Consider the following 7,216-nt stretch of genomic DNA (forward strand, 5'->3'; position numbering starts at 1 on the left):
GTTACTATTCCTTATTTGTATCAAGGGGAACCCAGAGACCCTAACTGAGATCAGGGGCCTTTTGAGCTGGTGCTGCACAGACAGTGAGAAACTATCCCTGCCTGAAGACTTTGCAGTCTAAACAGACAAAACAAAAGGGCAGACAGGAGAGTTGCACAAAGAATTGAAATGATTTCCCCCAGGACATACAGCAGCTGACTTGCAGAGCTAGGAACTGAACTCAGGACTCCTGAATCCTGGCTCTGGGCTCAGTCCACTAAATTACATTTGTCCTTCTCTGAGTAGGTACATTATCAGGGATTTTCTTCATCTTCCAAGATACTAACTGTTGAATCCTATCTGATCTGGGATGGTGCCTCCTATGAGCTAACTGTTGCAATTTCATCTGTTTCACCAGAGAAGCATCCATTTTTTCCTTATACTGAGTGAGAAGCGTGCATTATCTTCTTATACTTGGGTGGTATCCCTGTACCAGCTTGACTTTTGTGGGCTGGTTGTTTTCTGATTAATACCAAGCCCACTCAATCTATGTGTTCTGTTGTTGCATTAGATTTCATATCAGTTTCTTCACTTAACCCTCTTTGCTAACAAAAATTACCCATGCAAAGTATCCAAACCACCTCATGCTTTTGAGCTCTACCCAGCAGTGCAAGTAGGGCAGTCCAGTCGACCATACCAGCAAGATATTTATAGCTGGTACGGTGTACTGAAAAAGCCACAGGAGGAGCAGAATGGAGGAGCCCAGTGGCCCCACACCTCCAGCAGGACCAGCTCTAGGCACCATCAGAGCAAGCACATGCTTGGGCAGCACATTTCCAGGGGTGGCATTCCAGCCCTCCAGTTTTGGGGGGCAGTTGTGCTCTCAGAGCTGTGCCACTTAGGGCAAGGGCACCCCACCCCGGCCACAACAGGAAGGGGAAGCCCCAGGATGCTGAGCTGCCAGGGCCCAGCCACTACCTGGGGAGGACAGGACAAGTCCTGCCAGGGAGCCAGGGCTGCACAGCCTCATCTGTGCACTGGCTGCTGCGCTGCTTTGTGCCACCCTGATATTGGGGCTTCTCTGCGGGGCCAGGCAGGGCAGGGGGGAAAGCCCCTGCAGGCACTGGGAAAAGGTGACATCACTCCCTTGGCTTCCAGCACCACCTGCAAGCCCCAGCCCCACCTGAGCTTGGGGCAGCAAAAAAACCTAGAGCTGGCCTTGACCTCCAGCACAGCTCAGCCCTTCCACGCAGGGTCTCCTCTGTCTGTACAGCAGTCTCGCCAGAGGCTAGGGCTGGGGCTGCTACAGCTGCCAGAGTTGCTGCTGGTGTTCTGCTCTTTTCCCCCACAGGCCTCTCCCAGGAACCACAGCGGGGAAAGGAGCAGAACATGGGGCCACTGGGTGGCCCCACGCCAGCAGCTCCTCTAGTCCAGCTGTGCCGCCCACAGCCCTGTCCTCTGGAGAGGCTGCTGTACAGCCAGAGGAGACCCTGTGTGGAAGGGCTGGGGTGATAGAACCGCCCAGAGGAGCTGTGGGCATGGGGCCTGCCCAGCAGGGCAGGGAGGAGTCACATGGCTCCCCCATTAACTGCTGTTCCCCCCGCCACCCACCCACACCAGTAAGAGATGGATTCCACTTGCACCACTAGCCCCACCAGACCTTGCCCCTCAGTAACAGAGCCCCAAGTACTGCTGCATCCTTTGTCTTAAATGTCAAAGTTTAGCTCAGTTCATCCTCAAAAGCCAGGCATCTAGGGGCGAATCGACAAATAGGTAGCTCCCTTTTTCTGATGATGGTATTTTGTGATCCTCTGACAGAAGAGGCTATGGAAATGCAAAGTGCTTTGGAACCACCCTTCCATAGAGGAACTATTGTACTCATGTCCCTCTACCACCAGGAGACAGACTTGAATGCATGGTCATCATCCCTTCTGCTGAAGCAGCCTCCTTGCTTGTCTCCACCTCTTCACTTCCTTTCAGATTTCATGTGAGGAGAGATGATCATGACAATTGTCTTATTTCTGGCCTGTAACTGTATCCCAAAGAACGTTACTAACAACCTCTACAAGTTATATTACAGAGCAATCATTTCACCCAACACTGAAGTGCAGCCACTTCTGGGGCAGAACACAGTGACAGTGTGCTGTGCTGCACCCTAGTTGTGATGGGGTTCTGTGCTGCACCCCCTCATCCACTAAGACTGCTCTAAGACCTTCTTGTTGGTCAACAGTGGCATGTACTTTGTTTACAGTGCCTCAGTCCCTCCACCAATACATATCAGCGCTTCCACAACTTTTCCAGTGGGGATGGGGTTTGAAGTCTACTCAGACCTCTCCTTTTCAGGCTCTCCAAGCCTGCTCTCGTTCATTCATTCCCCTCTCTCTCAAGCACTTCCTTCCAGTGCTCTTTTTAAGCCACTTGCCTGTTAATGGGTTAATTAGTTCATTTACTAGTCCAGACTAGGTTAGGTAGTTATCAGGCAACCTGACCAAAAAGGCTTCCCCCAGGGGAAGCCAACTGGTGCTAACAGTGACCAGAGTGCTGGCTCAAACTGTATCTCTCAGTGCTCTGTCACATGCCTGCAGCAAAACAGTATAGGGACAGAAGTGATAACTCTGTCTTAATACTGTCTAATGCCCTCCCTCACTAATGCCCTCCTTTACTTGTACCACTCAAGTTTCTCTCCCTCTATTATTTCTTATTCAGCTCTGTACAGTGCTTTGGGGAGAAGGAGTATGGAAAGTGCTATACAAGATAATGCTGCATTGATTGGGTTGCAATTTACAGGGATAGAAAGGAGGTCAGTGTGAGTCTGTGTAATAATAAACCCCAACTCTCAGTGTTTATCAGTCGATTGCAAGGCACTTTCCAAAGGATGGCAGTGTTGTTAGGGCATAGGACAAGAGTAACTTACCCCTCGCATTCAGTCCTCCTCCTCCCAGGGCTGTACAGACATTAACCGATTAGTCCTGGCTCCTTTGTGGGGCCCAGAAGTACTTTTATTCCCATTTCACCAAAGAGGAAGCTGGAACAGAAGTTAAATGAAGCTGAGAGGCTGAGCAGGGCCTTGCCCAAGGCCACAAGGGGACAGTTACAGAGGTTCTGCTGGCCTCAGCTGTTGCATAAAAACATTTTGGTCAATGCTCTGCCTCAGGCTTGGCTGAACATTGAGTAATTAGCAGAGGTGAAGGCCAAACAGTAACAGTTCTGAGTGCATCTGTCAAGTCAGGGATCCTTCCCCAGAGCTTATCCTAAGCAGTTCCCTGGCTGAGATCCTAGCTCTATCAGAGGGCTGATGTATCAAAAGGAATGCAGACCACCATTTGCAGGCCTGGCTGCATCTACTTGCTCAGAAGCCCCAGTCGCTGGCCCCCTGTTAGTGATGAGAAGTCAGCTGAGCTGGCTATCTTGTTGGCACTGCAGAGACATTAGCTGAGCTGATCGCCCTTGCTGAGAAGGCATGTTTCTAGCTGCCGCTCTGTGCACAGTAATTACCATTAAGCATTATGTAAGGTTAAATACTCCACCAGTGGCCTGAGCCCTACCAGTCCTTACAGTCTTATTCTGAAACCACTCCAGCAACATAGTCAGATGCTTTAACAATAGTTATAATCAAACATCTGTATTTGATGAACAGGAAGTAGCAATCAGTGGGAACTATTTGGATTTAAGTGTACAGTGCCCAAGAGGGTGTTACACCCAGTAACTCCCACTGATCTAACAGCTATCAGATAAGCCTTTAGTAAGGCTTTTGATACTGTCTCGCAAGATCTTCTCATAAACAATCTAGGGAAATACAACCTAGATGGAGCTACTATAAGGTGGGTGCAAAACTGGTTTGAAAATTGTTCCCAGAGAGTAGTTATCAGTGGTTCACAGTCATGCTGGAAGGGCATAATGAGTAGGGTCCCGCAGGGATCAGTTCTGTTCAATGTCTTCAATGATTTAGATAATGGGATAGAGAGTACACTTAAAGTTTGTGGATGATACTAAGCTGGGAGGGGTTGCAAGTATTTTGGAGGATAGGATTAAAATTCAAGATGATCTGGAGAAATAATCTGAAGTAAATAGGATGAAATTCAATAAGTACTCCACTTAAGAAGAAACCATCAGTTGCACACATACAAAATGGGAAATGACTGCCTAGGAAGGAGTCCTGTGGAAAGGGATTTGGGGGTCATAGTGGATCACAAGCTAAATATGAGTCAGTGTAACGCTGTTGCAAAAAAACAAAAACATCCACCCACCAAACATGCTGGGATGTATTAGCAGGAGTATTTAGTAAGCAATTCTTCCACACTCCGTGCCGATTAGGCCTCAACTGGAGTATTGTGTCCAGTTCTGGGCACCACATTTCAGGAAAGTGGTGGACAAACTGGAGAAAGTCCAGAGAAAAGCAACAAAAATGATTAAAGGTCTAGAAAACATGACCTATGAGGGAAGACTGAAAAAATTGGGTTTGTTTAGTCTGGAGAAGAGAAGTCTGAGAGGAAACATAACGGTTTTCAAGTACATAAAAGGTTGTTACAAGGAAGCAGGAGAAAAATTGTTCTTAACCTCTGGAGGATAAGACAAGAAGCAATGGGCTTAAATTGCAGCCAGGGTGGGTTAGGTTGGACATTAGGACAAACTTCCTAACTGTGAGAGTGGTTAAGCACTGGAATAACTTGCCTAGTGAGGTTCTGGAATCTCATCACTGGGGATTTTTAAGAGCAGGTTGGACAAACACCTGTCAGGGATGGTTGAGATCAGGGATCTCAAACTCAAACCACCATGAGGGCCACATGAGGCCTAGTACATTGGGCCAAGGGCTGCATCACTGACACCCCACACACACTGCCCCTGGCCCCACCCCCCACTCCACCCCTTTCATGAGGCCCTGCCCCCACCCCTATTCTAACCTCCTCCCCAAATCCCTGCCCCACCTCTTCTCCGCCTCCTCCCCTGAGTGTGCAGCTCCCAGCGCTTTCCAGGGGGGAGGAGCAAACTGCCACCAAAGAACTGTTTGGTGGCGGAAGTGCCTGGAGGTAGACAGAGGCGTGGGAATGCGGCATGCTGGGGGAAGAGGGGCAGGGAGCTTGGTGGCTGCAGGAAACAACTCCTAGGGCTGCATGCAACCCGCAGGCTGTGTTTGAGACCTCTGGTCTAGATAATACTTAGTCCTGCCTTGAGTGCAGGGGACCGGACTAGATGACCTCTTGAGGTCCCTTCCAGTCCTATCATCCTATGATTCTATAAGGCTACACTATGAGAATCTCTGGCAAGGTCTCACTCTGTTCTGTAGCAAAGTCTAATAATTACTAGGAAGGCTAACAAGCTGTCTGAGCACAGGAACATGAAAGGGTGCAGTGGCAGGTCAACAAGGATTTGTTTTCTCAGTACAGTATCCTCCTCCTCTCTTACAGGTGCACTATAATTAGTCTGCAGACCCTTGGGAAGAGATCAGTATTTGCAGCCAGGGCTACATGAAACCCCAAGGTGGAGTGTTTTCTACTTCTTACCTGCTTAGGTTATTGGTATGCCTTGCTGCCTGCAGCTGTTTTTCTTCTGGCTCAGCTTGCAGAAAAACCATCCCTGAAACCAAGACATCAAGCAGGAACATCACATTAGACAGCAAAGACAAAGTGTAGAACGGTTCACCTACCTGGGCAGCACCATGCTAGCCAATTGAGACCTCCCAAAAGAAGGGACATAAAGGATAGAAAGGGCAGTCACAACACTCACTAAACTCAACAACCAACTGGAATGAGGACACTAGGTCTCCCTGGAGAAACATTAAGGAGAACCCTTAGCAGGGAGGGCAGAACAGCTGATCTCAACTGCTTAGAGCAGATAGAAGCAGCAGCTAATGACAGAGGGATGGAAGAGACTGTTTTCCTACCCTGTGTGCCACCATTGGTGTGAGAAGCATGTAATCAGATTGCAGGGTAGATCCACTGGAGAATCCCTCTTGGATCCACCCTGGAGAGAATCAATGAGCAGAGAAGAAAGTCCTGTTAGATTAGTTTGTCCTTATAAGCAACCCTCCCCACTATGTAGGATTGTTCCCTGTACTATGTTCCATGTATTCTTTTCTCAACTTGCTTCAAGTCACTGCATGACTTTCAGTAACAAGACACTGGACTTTTGAATCTAGGACATTCATTATGGCAATACATAGGATCAGGCAAGATACAGAACATGTAGGGTAGTGCAAGGGTGGGGGTATAGGTGAAAAAAGGATGTAATTAAGCATGGGGAGGAATCAGACTGGTTATTACAATGTTTCTTATTATTAATTATTTTTATTAATTTTCCAAACACCAAAATACCAGCTTTCTTATAATATGCAAAGTAAATAAAGAGGTTTAGGATAAAGGGAGGGGAGGGGAAGGGACATATTGATCTTCAGGGTCTACATTAATCATAAACCTCTAAAAAAAGTCAGCCCAAATTGCTTTGAATTTTGAGTATTCCCTTTCTGCAGAAGGCCAGTAATTCATTAGCTGTGAGGTCAGCCACATTAATATTTGATAGGGATCAACTTCTCCATTTTTACAGGATTAATTTTTTAGCAATGAAAACTGTACATTGGAACCATGCTACCTTGTTACCAGGTAACCTCCAGGTATCAGGAATATATCCAAGAATGAAACTGGAGGAGGGCTCCAATTTAGCATCCAATATCAAATTAGGCCCTTGGTCCACCTCAAACTAGAAATTCTTGATACAGGGGCACTCCCAAAACACATGAGCTAATGGAGCACCAAGGAGTTACATTTCCAACAGCAGTCAGCATTTCTGAGGCCCATTACCATTAGTCTATGTGGGGACCAGTATATACCAACAGACACCTTTTTGAAAATAAGCAGTAGTCTCAGGTCTATAGTTGCTTTTTTAAGCATTATATTCAATTGGATCGCATTGGCTCAGAGAGCGCCATGTATCCAAATCTCTCATCCAAGCAACTCTCAAGTTAGTCTTTGGCAGTTTTGCGGGCCGGAAAAATCAAATATTACCGCTGGGCAAGTAAACCCAGGGAGTTTCCTCCAAAATAATAGGAGTTCCAGAGGTTCTGGAGCTCCTAGTGCATCCCATCAAAATATATTCATAAGCAAGAGCTTTCACTGGAGATATTTCCATGCTCTGGAGCAGGGCAAGCCAAACTGTTGCTGAAGATCTACAAATAGTTTCAGTGTATCATTGCCAATTAGCTGTGATATAGTTATAGTTCCATTGTCCATCCAATCCCTCCACA

At 47.2% G+C, this 7,216-nt stretch overlaps 1 long non-coding RNA gene across 1 annotated transcript; it reads right to left on the reverse strand.

Annotated features, from left to right (window-relative positions):
- Nucleotides 1-1,617: 1,617 nt before the first annotated feature.
- On the reverse strand, nt 1,618-6,035 carry LOC311519812. Its single transcript, XR_014711389.1, has 4 exons — nt 5,861-6,035; nt 5,481-5,553; nt 2,894-3,004; nt 1,618-2,011 (listed from the first exon to the last, which is right to left on the reverse strand). It is a non-coding gene; the product is annotated as an uncharacterized lncRNA (long non-coding RNA).
- Between the last annotated feature and the right edge of the window lie 1,181 nt (nt 6,036-7,216).

The sequence above is a fragment of the Lepidochelys olivacea genome (assembly GCF_965140295.1).
Source record: "Lepidochelys olivacea isolate rLepOli2 genome assembly, chromosome: 4".
Taxonomy (NCBI): Eukaryota; Metazoa; Chordata; order Testudines; family Cheloniidae; genus Lepidochelys; species Lepidochelys olivacea.